Source organism: Procambarus clarkii, chromosome 45 (genome assembly GCF_040958095.1).
Source record: "Procambarus clarkii isolate CNS0578487 chromosome 45, FALCON_Pclarkii_2.0, whole genome shotgun sequence".
NCBI lineage: Eukaryota > Metazoa > Arthropoda > Malacostraca > Decapoda > Cambaridae > Procambarus > Procambarus clarkii.
The window spans coordinates 33,196,695-33,212,813 of record NC_091194.1 but is presented as its reverse complement, the minus strand read 5'-3'; the positions used below and the strand labels follow the sequence as shown (position 1 = coordinate 33,212,813).

At 44.4% G+C, this 16,119-nt stretch overlaps 1 protein-coding gene across 1 annotated transcript in view; it reads right to left on the bottom strand.

The window, feature by feature from the left end:
* The window catches only part of LOC138350372 (salivary glue protein Sgs-3-like), a 280,211-nt gene that overhangs the window by 218,230 nt on the left and 45,862 nt on the right, over positions 1–16,119 (bottom strand). The window lies entirely within an intron of this gene.

The window sequence follows — 16,119 nt, the reverse complement described above, 5'->3', positions numbered from 1 at the left end:
AAACTTGGAGACTTGCTGGCACCAGGAACACACTCGGATAAAGATGGTTCCCAGCGTGTGGAGGAGGATCAAGACGGCCCCTTCCTGGACAGCAGACATCACAGTAAGGCGAACAAACGAGAGGCGGACCGCCGCCACTACCACGAGGTAAACAATGGTCAACCCGGCCCCACGTGGTCTACCGCGAGGTAAACAATGGTCAACCCGGCCCCACGTGGTCTACCGCGAGGTAAACATTGGTCAACCGGGCCCCACGTTGTCTACCGCGAGGTAAACAATGGTCAACCCGGCCCCACGTGGTCTACCGCGAGGTAAACAATGGTCAACCTGGCCCCACGTGGTCTACCGCGAGGTAAACAATGGTCAACCCGGCCCCACGTGGTCTACCGCGAGGTAAACATTGGTCAACCGGGCCCCACGTTGTCTACCGCGAGGTAAACAATGGTCAACCCGGCCCCCACGTGGTCTACCGCGAGGTAAACATTGGTCAACCGGGCCCCACGTTGTCTACCGCGGGTGTCGGAAAATCCGACACCATTTAATATCATACAGACAGATAATAATTGCTGCTGTATTACCAACAAGTTAACCCATAGAAAACGTAACTTGTAGTGGAATTACCGTCTAAAGAAAACGGGATATCATCACCACATACCATTATAAATTCACCAGCTATTCTGCTGGGAATTATTCTTAAATACATTAGTCTTTGGACTTTACCATCATAAAACATCTCATAAATTAACTTAATTATCAGTATTAAAGTAGAGTAAATGTGACCCTTCTATCACTTATTGACATCTGGACAATGTAGGCCAGGCGTCAGTGAGGGAGGAGGGTCAGCCATTGTTTATACCGAGACCAGAGGCTCACGGGAGCAAATACGGCTCCTGTTAATTTTACTTGGACGTAGTGTTATGGAAACCAAAGGTGTACCATCTTCAACACGCTGTCAACAAATCAAGTTAAGTGTTCTTTCCGAAACCCGTATATCTATCATTAGTGGCCATTAATGTCATTGGGTAGGGTGAACCGGTTAGAACGCGAGGCAGCCTCAAACTAAAGGTAATTAAGCCAGGTCTTCATGTTCCATGTATAGTGTTTTTTCTGATATAGCTTGTCATATATAGAACCTGGCTTCACAGTTAGCGCCCTTTTGACAGGTCAAGACGAGGAAGCATATGCTTTGTGCATCAGTTACCTGGGTGATGGAAGCTACCTCAAAGAGGATAATTTGGTGTCTACACCCTAGTTATACCTGGTTATACCTGCTGTACAAATAAGATAAGGAACCTCTTCAATGTATGTAGTCTAATACTGTAGTTTGATTGGCTGCATATATATAAATTTAATTAATATAAACCCCCCTAATGTGTAGAGGATCGATTTGTGAGATTGAGATTATTGCAGAAATACAGTCCACTTATCATTATACAAATTGCTATCGAAGTATATAAATTAACGTAAATATAAATTCATATAAATTAAATAAATATAAATCTCACAGGTCGGTTCCCACATTATTTGGACCTTCGGAACCGGAATATTCGGTCCTTTGAACCCACATTTGGTCATCTTAGTACCGGATGAACCAGTTAACCAGTGGATTCATTAAATAAACTAGTGCAGTGTGATTTAAACAAAACAAAGAGCGCGTTGCCTCGAACGAGTTCACGAGCCCCGCTCAGTTCAGATCAGCCTTAGTCAGCGGTTTCATGTACACCCACAGATTTGGTGGCGTGTTATTCTGTGAAATGACAGCGCTAATATAGAAGCCAGCCAAATTAGTGACTGTGTCGCGAGATTGTTCACGGATTTCGTGGTGTTAAATTTCGCGAGAGATTATCCACGAATTTTGTGGACTTTATTTCCCGAGGTCACTAATAACATTTAATACTTCTAGATAATATTAGAAGTTTCATAGAGGCTAATTAAGAGGCTATTATCAATAATTGTGTATATTATTTCTCCAAAATAGAGAATTATTTAATATATACTGCACTAGTGTTCACAGTATAATATTTACTAATTGCCAACCCACAACAGGGTTGGATATTAAAATTGACTAGTTGAACTATTATTGTTCATCTTAGTCCCATTATTACCATAGTCAGTTGTACTATATTCAACAACCTATCCCCATTAATGAATGGTCCAGACCCTATTTAGGGTGTAATTTTTATCAACTCGAGTTGAGTTGTATATATAATAATTTACTTATGATCATTACACCTTTGAGTGATTAATTAGTGTCTCTACCATCCTAGGGTGATATAGAAGAGCTAACCTAAAGGTACTTCCATGACACTGGTTTATCACTCAAATCATTAGTGTGTATGATTGTATATATATAATGTGTATTAATTTTAAGTGCTAACCTCTAGTAGAGGTAGGATTATTGCCTAGTGAGTGCAGAATTTACCCTAGGCTACCATTAGTGTTTGTTCAGTATTATGAGCAGCCCAAGTACAAGTCCCACAAGGCTTCACCAACGAGCCAGTATGGATAATGCAGGGAGAATGAAAAGAACCCTTGCAGGTCTTAAAGGCCACTTAACAAGACAGATCAAGAAATGTGAAGATTTGTCACAACAATCTCAAGTTGATTATGCTGACCTGGAAAGCTATTATCAAGCAGCTGCAGGTAAATTTGAGCAAATCAAATGCCAAATAGCAACATATGTGGCTGAACTTGCCAACACCAATTTATCAGAAACAGAAATAGACGACATTATGGTTGATCTTGCGAATTATGAAGATCACACTCAGGCCACGTTACAGCCTTATGTCAAATTAATTGCCCAGAACAAGGCAACAGCAACAACAACAACAGTTGCATCTAATACGAGTCAAGCAGAAGGTCGACTCCCTCCAATTAATTTACCCACTTTCTCAGGAAAAGATGAGGAAGATTGGGACGAATTTTGGAACAAATTCGTTGACCTTGTAGACTCAAAACAATCTTTAGCAAAGAGTAGTAAATTCTCTTATTTGCAAGGCCAATTATCAGGTGAGGCTAAAACAGTAGTATCCCATCTGAGATTAACTAATGACGGCTATGATCTGGCAGTAAAACTCCTCAAGGATAATTATGCTGATCCAAAAGTAAGAACATCACATTTAGTTCATGAGCTGTTGCATTTACCCCCACCGGAGGCTTCAGCTGATTCACTCCAAGTCTTCAAGCTGGAGGTAGAATCATTGATCAATGCCCTCAGCCTGACAGCAGATACAAACGGGGCTGAGTGGGTCTTGAAAATAATTGTCCCGGAGAAAATACCTAGGGACATATTGAGACTAATGAGTGCTCATTAAAATAAAAGTATCTTATCCATGAATGAAATATCTGAAGGTTTAAAGTCAGTAGTTCATCAATTACGAACACATGACAAATTAAAACCACCAAGTAAACCCTCAGAAACCAATAATAGTAAACCACAGAGTACCAAAGGTACTCCAAATCAATCTAGACAATATAATTCAACACCAAAGTGGAACAGTAGCAGTGTGGGCGTATATGCAGTGGGACCCTCCAAGCCTATAGTTACTGTGTCATCCAAGAACGTGACACCAAAGGGTACTGGAAGCTATGGAATATGTTTGTTCTGCAATGAGAAACATTCAATGTACCACTGCCCTAATTTTCCTGATAGTGACGCCCGTGTTGAGCGACTCAAAGATTTGCAACATTGCACGAGGTGCCTCAGGAAACATAACATCAACGACTGTGATACCCAATTACACACCTGTAATAGGTGTAACAAAGGTCAGCACCATGCAGCATTGTGCAGAGACACCAAAACAACGTCTCCAAACCCCAAGGTGGAAGATAGCATTCCCACCACAGTACAGTACTGCAAGGTGCAACAAACAAAGAGTGTCCAATCGGCAAAGTCTAAAGGTAATACGACTTTGCCTACTGCCCAAATTACCATCCTGAATAAGAGGGCCAAGGTCCATACCCGTGGGTTGTTTGACCGAGGATCCCAAAGAACATATGTCACTAAAAAGCTGGCAGATGAACTACAATTAAGGCCTGTAGCCCAGATGTCATTCAACATCTCAGGGTTTGTAACAGATGCAGGACAGATCATTCAAATCCAGGGATCCCATCACAATGGTTGTACTCTTCAAGTCACTTGTGTTGTCCCGTCTTGAGTACTGCTCAGTACTCACTTCCCCCTTCAGAGCAGGAGAGATTGCTGAAATAGAGGGAATACAGAGAACATATACGGCATGCATAGACGCAATAAAGCACCTAAATTATTGGGATCGTCTCAAAGCCCTCCAAATGTACTCACTAGAAAGAAGACGAGAGAGATATCAAATAATATACACCTGGAAGATACTGGAGGGCCAAGTACCAAATCTACACAGTAAAATAACAACGTACTGGAGTGAACGACATGGAAGAAAATGTAGAATAGAACCAGTGAAGAGCAGAGGTGCCATAGGCACAATCAGAGAACACAGTATAAACATCAGAGGTCCGCGGTTGTTCAACGTCCTCCCAGCAAGCATAAGAAATATTGCCGGAACAACCGTGGACATCTTCAAGAGGAAACTAGATTTATTCCTCCAAGGAGTGCCGGACCAACCGGGCTGTGGTGGGTATGTGGGCCTGCGGGCCGCTCCAAGCAACAGCCTGGTAGACCAAACTCTCACAAGTCGAGCCTGGCCTCGGGCCGGGCTTGGGGAGTAGAAGAACTCCCAGAACCCCATCAACCAGGTACCAACCAGGACCTCAAGTCTACCAGGTGGTACAACCATCAGTAGGTTTAGGCAGGTACGTCTGTCGAGTACAAGCCATTGTGGTGGACAAAATACCAGTAGACCTACAAGTTCAAGGTCTGAGAGCAACAGCCAAATTCCTGAGAAATAGAGGAATAAAATTGGCAGATAATATTAAGTCTGATCACCTCACAGACTTCGGTCTCCTTGTAGGGACAGACTATTGTCATCGATTCATCGGTAGCCCTACTAAATATCAGGGCATAACCATGTTAAACTCTGCAGGAGGTAAATTACTCTCAGGCCCAGTATCAAGCCTGAGGAGACCTATGCCTGCAGATAAACAATACCAATAGAAATCTAAATTTGTCAGCTGATTATATTTCTCCAGTAGCATTATACTAAGGAGATTACAGCTGACTATACCAACAGAGGTTGATGTTAGTATCATCATTTAAAGCTGAAGATGAGTTCAAGAGGCCTCAGTGGCAAATCAGTGAACAGTAGCCTAAAACAGCTACAAGTCACTACGACCAATGTCACTGAACCCACTGCAGTCTCAGAACCATACTTTACTTTAATGATGAGCTATTCAATCTTCTGAATCAATTAACTAAATTAAAACCCCAATAAATCTGATGACTGATTTGATACATTTATTATTTAATCAAGATGTATTCCATGGGCCTTAGTGTTTATATATCAGTGACTAGTTACCTGAACAAACTTCATGTTATATCTAATGTCACTGATCTCACTGCAGTCCCTGAATCATACTTGACTGTAGTACTTGATCACATCCAGTCTTCTGGGTTAAATAATATGTAATTAGGCTTGAATATTAGCCTTTCAAGAGTTGACAGGGAAATGAATTCGCATTAGACTTCTAACCCCTGCAACTCTAGTACGGGACATCCGTCCTGTACGAACAGACACACAAATGTGTGATTACTAACTACTAACATCAAATTAATCTAATAATTCGAAGGAGGAGTATCGGTGTTTGTCTGTTCTAAAGAGGACTTCGACCCGTGAGCAGCCCCCTGGGGAATTATGTCGGAAAATCCGACACCATTTAATATCATACAGACAGATAATAATTGCTGCTGTATTACCAACAAGTTAACCCATAGAAAACGTAACTTGTAGTGGAATTACCGTCTAAAGAAAATGGGATATCACCACATACCATTATAAATTCACCAGCTATTCTGCTGGGAATTATTCTTAAATACATTAGTCTTTGGACTTTACCATCATAAAACATCTCATATAAATTAACTTAATTATCAGTATTACAGTAGAGTAAATGTCACCCTTCTATCACTTATTGGCATCTGGACAATGTAGGCCAGGCGTCAGTGAGGGAGCAGGGTCAGCCATTGTTTATACCGAGACCAGAGGCTCACGGGAGCAAATACGGCTCCTGTTAATTTTACTTGGACGTAGTGTTATGGAAACCAAAGGTGTACCATCTTCAACACGCTGTCAACAAATCAAGTTAAGTGTTCTTTCCGAAACCCGTATATCTATCATTAGTGGCCATTAATGTCATTGGGTAGGGTGAACCGGTTAGAACGCGAGGCAGCCTCAAACTAAAGGTAATTAAGCCAGGTCTTCATGTTCCATGTATAGTGTTTTCTCTGACATAGCTTGTCATATATAGAACCTGGATTCACAGTTAGCGCCCTTTTGACAGGTCAAGACGAGGAAGCATATGCTTTGTGCATCAGTTACTTGGGTGATGGAAGCTACCTCAAAGAGGATAATTTGGTGTCTACACCCTAGTTATACCTGGTTATACCTGCTGTACAAATAAGATATGGAACCTCTTCAATGTATGTAGTCTAATACTGTAGTTTGATTAACTGCATATATATAAATTTAATTAATATAAACCCCCCTAATGTGTAGAGGATCGATTTGTGAGATTGAGATTATTGCAGAAATACAGTCCACTTATCATTATACAAATTGCTATCGAAGTATATAAATTAACGTAAATATAAATTCATATAAATTAAATAAATATAAATCTCACAGGTCGGTTCCCACAGCGGGGTAAACAATGGTCAACCCGGCCCCACGTGGTCTACCACGAGGTAAACAATGGTCAACCCGGCCCCACGTGGTCTGACAACAAACATCCACTAAACCAAGGTAGGCCAAATTCTTCTGGCATGAAAACTTTGATAATTTCATTTGTTCACAAGGATGTACTAAGGATATAAGATATGGACTCTGCTCTGTTTTTTCTCTTAATATGTAATATTAGGAGAAGAAATATGATGTGTAAACCTGTAACACTTACGCATTTTCTGAACTGTAAACGTTAGCATGCTTAATACCTTACAATGGTACAGACGTATCCTTTCTGGGCATATACATCCCTGGTGGTGTAATAAACTTAAATAAGCTGAAATTCAATCTTGACCAATTACGACACCCGATCATTATTACAATCTCAATGCTAACCATCCCACATGTAAGCAGAGTACCCATAACACTGCAAGCACCGATCTATATAACTATTTTGGCACTGCACCATATATTCTCCTTTTGCCGCCCTACCTCGCAACTTATTTAACTACACAACCAATTATGAAGCCTCACTTGACATCTTCTTTGGCTCGACACACTTTCAACATGAACTACAGTTTCAGCAGCAGCACAGTACAGCAAATTGAACTGGAGCAGATATTGGTAGTGACCACAAACCCCTCATCATAACATTTACTGACTTTCAGCCACCAACCCATTCCCTAACACTCCCCAAATGGAACATTAATAAACTAGATAAACATAAATGGGCTGATATTGTCCGTCTCCCAGATAGAGACGATGTAGTCCCTAGATGTAGACCTTAACACGTGACAGTCTACAATCACCTCGGCCATAAATTCTGCAGCCACTCAAATGTTCAAGAAAACCTCAGGACATAGTTCAAACTAACCACTTTAACCGTGGTGCGAGCCATACAAAAGCAAAGACGTCAACCCTCCCTATAAAACTGGGTCAATCTCCGGCTGGCCGCGACAGCAGCGAAAAAAAAAAACACATACTGAGGAGCGTGCCAATATTCTTGCTGAATGTCTTAAATTGACCCCCCCCCCCCTCTCATCACCTTTCCTTCATGCCCAAGAAGCCTTCAGACATGCCTTCATGCCTTCAGACAAGAAATTGACTGTGCCAAACCTCTGCCCATGCTCGGCGTCAACAACATGTACACCTTAAGCGAACTACAATTATCTTTAACCCATTTACCTATTGGTAAGGTACCTGGAGATGATGAAATTCCACATGAACTTATCAAATATCTTCCATTGACTGCACATAGCGCTCTTCTAAACTATTACAACCTATGCTGGATTTCAAAAATATCTCCTCACAATGGCAGACCAGTATTAATCTTCCTTTCCATAAACCAGGAAAAGACCTATCCCAACCTGCGTCATACAGACCTATCTTCTTATTATTATGTCTTAGTAAATTCATGGAAAGATTAGCACATACTCGCCTCCAATGGTAACTTGAGTATAATAATATTTTATCGTCACTTTAAGCTGGGTTTCGAACGCAATGCGTCGCACTTGATCAAATTCTCTGCCTTGAACATGAAATTCCCACCTCTCTTAGAGGTGTGAATTTTGGAAATCATGTGCGCAAGAGGAGCGGAACACTAAATCCGCAATCAATTTTGTATTGTTCTCTACCTAGACCTTAAAGGAGTTTTTGATAGCATTCCTCATACTTGCCTCTTGATAAAGCTTGCACGTTTAGGTGTACAGGGAAGATTACTTCCATGGCTACAGTCTGTACTGTCAGAGATTGGACTGTACAGAGATAGTCCTGGTATTGACCTCCAAACCCTATATGTTAGGCAGTTTTTAGATAGTATTTCAATACAAACGGGTGTCCCACAAGGCTCCATACTAAGCCCAACCCATTTTGCTGCATTCTTGGTAGATTTACCCAACACCCATCCTGTTCACCTATCAGTGTACGCTAACAATTTAACATTGTATTATTCAGACAATGCCCTACCTAATACAGTCTCAACAATGCAAACAGCACTTGACCACTTCATTGCTTGGACACAACAATGGGAACTCCAAGTTAGTACTACCAAAACCTATCAGATTTTCACAAAAAAAAAAAAAAGACTTGTTAATCGACCCAACCTCCTAAACAGATGACACAACCACTCCCACCTGGGGAGCACACCATAAAATTTTACTCCGTTTCTATACAACCTACATTTTGCAGTTATCTAGACTATTGTTGCCAGGCATATTCGTCGACTGTGCCTACTAACCTACAGAGCTTGGCATACAAACCAATGCCATGCGACGCAATGCATTCCACTCGTATCCTCGGCCCTCAAGGGGAAACGGGCCTCACAAGCTTAGCCACCAGACGAGACACAATGTGTGCCAACTATCTGTCACTCTGTACCACTGCTCACCAGACACACCCATACAGATCAACAAGTGACATAAGTCAAATGGCTAGTAAGAGTAAACAACCTAGTGGCAAAAGGTTGTGGGTGTAGTTCGTTTGTGACTAAGGCAATGTTTAAGTGATAATGCGTCTAGCTTGGGCGAGTGGTGGACCCTCAGGCATCTGCCCTGCTGTGCGCCTCGTGGCCCATTGTCATGGCAACCCGGCATACCACCCTACTTCCTGCTGTACTTGATAATCCAAATGATCTCCAACCAATGGAACCAGAGTCAGTCTGGTTCCACAGGATGGAAAATTGGAAAGTGAGTGGCAGCTACATCAGTCACAGCATGCTTCAAGAAATTCTAGGCATGCATAATTTGCTCATGGGTAGGAGATAATTGGTAATGATGAGAGCAACACAGGAACCCGAGTGAAGAATGTGGAGGTGGGTGACGGTAGGACCACACAGCAAGGGGAACGGCCTCCTTAACAACTTCTCCAGAACATTATTGAACTCAATCTGACCAAGTCTAACTTCTGCCTACATGTGTGTGTTACATAAGCAAGATGATGTCATCAGTCGGCTGGTTGAAGGCGAGTTTGGTAATATAGTTTACCAGATATGTCATCAATCACCCTAGAAAATTTAAGGAGTATCTTGTTGCCAGTTTGTCAAGGGCGTTTTCTGTTGATAGAGCTGTTAATCTTGTAGGGGTCTACATGGCAAGACGGATAAACAAGGATAGTTAACCTCTCAAAAGAATCATTGTCTGGAAAGACAATGAACCTCATCAACAACATTGCTTCCTTGGAAGTTTCATCCAACCAAGTTCTATTAGGCCTTGGATATCCTCTCCTGTTATCTGTTATAATTGCCACGGTACTAATCATTTGTAAGTACTGTTGACGTGAATATGTGTGCAGGTGCTGTGCTGACTGTTACGAACCTTACCTCCTGTGGAGGTTAGTTTCAAGTATAAAATGTTGGTGGACACAGTGGAGAATTTTTGATAGGAAAATATCTACAGCTGATTTCAGAGAGGCCGCGAGTCACCAGTAATACTCCGCCCAGCAAAGTAGTACCTTCTCAGCTGGAGATTGTCAGGAATAATGTGAACTGGAATATCCTAACTATGTGTGGGGAAAAATGGACTCCATCTAAAAGCATGGATGGGGAATATGGTAAATAAAGTCAATAAAGGGTTTGATTGCAAATGTAAAACAGAGTATTAAGGGGCGATGACGCAAGAGAGGTGGACGCCATCTTGACTGGAGGGGAGGTGGATACGTTGACGACCAGATCCTGCTATTTGAGGGTTTTTTTCCGGCCATACAGTCAGGTAAGCCCATCTTCGTATCTAAACAGGGTTGTAAGATATTGTAGAGTAGTTATGCAGACGTTGGAGATGTTTGTAAGAGAGAGTCCAGGTTTCCTAGAGGTGTAAATGTGTGTGTCATCGGTGGATAGCTGTGGTGGCTGTGTGCACGGTTCCAGGTTTGGGACGGAGAGCCTTAGAGTATCTAGAGCCCACATGGGGGGCTATATCACTCCAAATGACCATGTTTTGTAAGGATATTACCTTATTGAATATGTCTGTGTGTCTTTGCATATAAATTTGTGTCTATGTACTAGGCTCTTTTACCTTACTCCTTGATTTGTCCTAGGCTCAAGTACAATCATCTATTCCCCTAGACAACATTTAAAGGTCCACCACCACTAAATTCTTAACAGGCCTCTGTGACACAGCCATGACAAAAGTTTTTGACACACGCCCTCGTGATACAAGACCACCAAGATATCGTGACCATCACGATACAAGACTGCGTCCTCACAAGGACCCTCCCCCCTCCCTTATCTCTTAGGACAGTGAGGTAGCCTCTACTCTGGTCAGTGTGTCCCCAGTGTTTACTTGAAGGCATACATGTTTGGTATCATGACTGCACACAATGTTCAGTCTTCCCTAACTTATGTAGAGAGCCAGTGGTGTTTGGCCCAGCCACACCAAGTACCCAGCAGGACGCTCCTGATATCAGCCCCAGTAAGCAGTTATCAAGTATCGTCCAACTGAAGCAAACAAAAATATAGGAATTGATTGGTTAAAGATGAAAACTAGTGAATTTTGAAAATAAAATAACCATTAAATAATAATTTGCTCAATGGTTGTGGAAGAGCGAGTCATGTTAGCGATAGTGGTAAAGTGAAGGCAGGATGGTAGACACCCCAGAGTTGCCAGGGCAGCACTGAGGTGAGATGGACAGCCTTCTCACTTCATGGTGATTTTAAATGAACTGTCGAACCTTCCCATCCGTAAGATTGATTTTACTTCCAAAAATGGTTTCAAGTTTATGAAAGTAGATATCAGTAAACCTCGGTTTATGGATAGTTTGGCTTTATTGACTGGTGGGTTAGACAAACTAGCCAAAGAACATATCAAGAATGGTAAACCTACCCACTACACCTCTGTTTTGTTTCATGACGTCCCTGTAGCTGCCCACTATTTATTAAAGACCGGTAAGAAGATATTCTTTTATGACTATATATCATCTTTGGATAAACTGAATGAACCTAATCTTCCTCTTCCTCAAGCATTCTATAATAGTTTATAGCACGAAACTGTGAGTCAAACAGACTACAACCAGGCTAAAAAAGTCTTTAGATTGGCGAAATGCAAAACCATTGAGGATTACTTGAAGGTCTATTTGAAAGTGAATACAGGGCTTTTGTGTGATGTTTTTACTGTATGGCGTAAAACATTGCCGGAGCTATTCAAGTTGGACATTACACATTATGTCTTACTATCGAGTGTCACGTGGGATACTTTCTTGTTGAAAAGTCAAGTTGTCTTGGACTCTTATTTATGATCCCAAATCGTATGATGTATTGTTTAAAAATTAAAGATCGGATTTACTTTGGTCGTAAGATGATTCACGAGAGTAGAAATTGAACATACAGGTAATGCCTCTATAGCAATGATAAATATATTTTGTATTTAGATTTTAATAGTCAACAAGCCACTTGTATGGCAGAAATACTTCCCTAAGGTGGTATTAGACAATTATCTGCTGCTGAACGTGATAATTTGCTCGAGCAAGGATTGGAGAATATTGCTTGTGAAGGGGATAAGAGTTATTGGGTCAAGTGTGATACTGAGCATGTCAAGCCTGAGGTGGCCCCATACACTGATGATTTGCCCTTAACCCTTTCACATGCTAATATTACTACAGATCTGTTGTCTGATTACAGCAAACACATTTTTAAATACTGAAGATAGGTAACTTCCAAAGAAAAATGACACATTTATTGTATCCCACCTACCCCCAAAAAGATTACTAGATAAGTTTAGAATTGTTACAGTTGCTCATGAAACTAGGATTGAAAATGTAGAGAATAAACGCAGTTTATGAATTCAGGCAGAGCAAGTACCTCAAAGAATTTGTCGAAACAAATATCCCAGAACGTACAAATACACCATGTTCTATAGTCCAAAGCTTTCAAGCTCGTTAGGAATGCTCTCTATGGCAAGAGTTTAATGGGCGTGAGCAGATATTGTGGACGCGAGTAGAGCAGTTAGGCCCAAGGTGAGATGGACCGATGAAGATTAACGCCTCAATGGAAGAGGTGAGGCTGGAAGGCAGACCCCAGACAACCGGGGAGGTATTAACCAGAGCCTGCAACAACACTTTCCTTTGCAAACTCTGGAGTCCATTAAGAGTTAAAGACGAAGGACCGAGTACAAAGAATTAGGGATGGAATACAGAAATCGTGAGGATGGCAAGGGCTCGGAGACTAATTCACTGTCTAACTCATACAGAGAGGACGAGCAGCCTAGCCCATTAGGGAATCATAGACAGAGAGGCAATATGAGGGCGGCGGTGGGCGCTCCCGATGGCATTGAATTTGATATTTCCCCCCCCCCCCCTGATAGGACCCTCCGCCCAGGAAGCTTCTTGGAAGGAAACTATGGTGGAATTCCTTGCAGCTATTGCATCCAGGGGCCAGGAAACTGGATGGGGAGGAAAAATTCCTTGATGAAGCAATCACTGACTTGGTCAGTAATTATAAGATTATGATTATAGGCTATAACGTGGATAGAATCCTTGAGCGGCATGTTCTAGTGGTTACTTCTACCAAAAGATCTGGTGACTACGCACTGTGCCCTCGCCCTACACATAGAGAGACCTCCACCAATAAATCGTGCCTATCCAACCCAACCTCTGACTGGACAAAAGAGGGTGCGAAAAGCACAGTATACTGTGTCAAAGACTGAACGAGAAGAACTGTTCCAAGGCTGCTGCGTGCGTCCTCTCAGGAGACTGGAAAGTATCCCCCACTGAGGTGGAGCCAGCTCGTCTCTTTACATTCTGGGTGACACTCTTCTCTAGACCCACATCACCAGACCGCGGCCCAATTCGTGACTGTGATCCAGTCAACAACTGGGGGGGCCACATAACACCAGAGGAAATCCTTGTTGCTCTCAAGGCTAGTAGCACTTCAGCTCCTGGCCCAGACGGTATTACTATACCTTTACTCAAGTCCATACCAATCAGGGTGTTTGCAAAGTTGTTTAACCTGAGGTTGGTGAACGAGTCCCTGCCACTCACTTTTCGTAAGAAAAAGAAAGTGGTGATACCTTAGAAACTGAATCCAGAAACTCCTTCCCACTATCGCCCCATAACCATGTCATCTACGATAGCGAGGCTGTTCCACAAGATTCCGAGCAGCAGACTCTCCGAGTCAGTCAGGATCAACAGACGGCAGAATGCTTTCGTCCCTGTGGTTGAGTGTCCTGAAAACCTGGTGATCCTGGATGCCTTCCTAGTCGAGGCTCGTGCGCCTCAATCCCACTTGTGATCCCAGGCCACATTCCTCCCCCTTGTGATCCCAGGCCACATTCCTTCCCCTTGTGATCCCAGGCCACATTCCTCCCCCCTTGTGATCCCAGGCCACATTCCTCCCCTTGTGATCCCAGGCCACATTCCTCCCCCCTTGTGATCCCAGGCCACATTCCTCCCCCCTTGTGATCCCAGGCCACATTCCTTCCCCTTGTGATCCCAGGCCACATTCCTCCCCCCTTGTGATCCCAGGCCACATTCCTCCCCTTGTGATCCCAGGCCACATTCCTTCCCCTTGTGATCCCAGGCCACATTCCTCCCCCTTGTGATCCCAGGCCACATTCCTCCCCCCTTGTGATCCCAGACCACATTCCTCCCCTTGTGATCCCAGGCCACATTCCTCCCCCTTGTGATCCCAGGCCACATTCCTTATCCTTGTGATCCCAGGCCACATTCCTCCCCTTGTGATCCCAGGCCACATTCCTTCCCCTTGTGATCCCAGGCCACATTCCTCCACCTTGTGATCCCAGGCCACATTCCTTCCCCTTGTGAACCCAGGCCACATTCCTTATCCTTGTGATCCCAGACCACATTCCTCCCCCTTGTGATCCCAGGCCACATTCCTTATCCTTGTGATCCCAGGCCACATTCCTCCCCCTTGTGATCCCAGGCCACATTCCTCCCCCTTGTGATCCCAGGCCACATTCCTCCCCCTTGTGATCCCAGGCCACATTCCTTATCCTTGTGATCCCAGGCCACATTCCTCCCCCCTTGTGATCCCAGGCCACATTCCTCCCCCCTTGTGATCCCAGGCCACATTCCTCCCCCCTTGTGATCCCAGGCCACATTCCTCCCCCCTTGTGATCCCAGGCCACATTCCTCCCCCCTTGTGATCCCAGGCCACATTTCTCCCCCCTTGTGATCCCAGGCCACATTCCTCCCCCCTTGTGATCCCAGGCCACATTCCTCCCCCCTTGTGATCCCAGGCCACATTCCTCCCCCTTGTGATCCCAGGCCACATTCCTCCCCCCTTGTGATCCCAGGCCACATTCCTCCCCCCTTGTGATCCCAGGCCACATTTCTCCCCCCTTGTGATCCCAGGCCACATTCCTCCCCCCTTGTGATCCCAGGCCACATTCCTCCCCCCTTGTGATCCCAGGCCACATTCCTCCCCCCTTGTGATCCCAGGCCACATTCCTCCCCCCTTGTGATCCCAGGCCACATTCCTCCCCCCTTGTGATCCCAGGCCACATTCCTCCCCCCTTGTGATCCCAGGCCACATTCCTTCCCCTTGTGATCCCAGGCCACATTCCTCCCCCTTGTGATCCCAGGCCACATTCCTCCCCCTTGTGATCCCAGGCCACATTCCTCCCCCTTGTGATCCCAGGCCACATTCCTCCCCCTTGTGATCCCAGGCCACATTCCTCCCCCTTGTGATCCCAGGCCACATTCCTTCCCCTTGTGATCCCAGACCACATTCCTTCCCCTTGTGATCCCAGGCCACATTCCTCCCCCTTGTGATCCCAGGCCACATTCCTTCCCCTTGTGATCCCAGGCCACATTCCTCCCCCTTGTGATCCCAGGCCACATTCCTTCCCCTTGTGATCCCAGGCCACATTCCTCCCCCTTGTGATCCCAGACCACATTCCTTCCCCTTGTGATCCCAGGCCACATTCCTCCCCCTTGTGATCCCAGGCCACATTCCTTCCCCTTGTGATCCCAGGCCACATTCCTCCCCCTTGTGATCCCAGGCCACATTCCTTCCCCTTGTGATCCCAGACCACATTCCTCCCCCTTGTGATCCCAGGCCACATTCCTTCCCCTTGTGATCCCAGACCACATTCCTTCCCCTTGTGATCCCAGGCCACATTCCTCCCCCTTGTGATCCCACGCCACATTCCTTCCCCTTGTGATCCCAGGCCACATTCCTCCCCCCTTGTGATCCCAGGCCACATTCCTTCCCCTTGTGATCCCAGGCCACATTCCTCCCCCTTGTGATCCCAGGCCACATTCCTTCCCCTTGTGATCCCAGGCCACATTCCTCCCCCTTGTGATCCCAGGCCACATTCCTTCCCCTTGTGATCCCAGACCACATTCCTTCCCCTTGTGATCC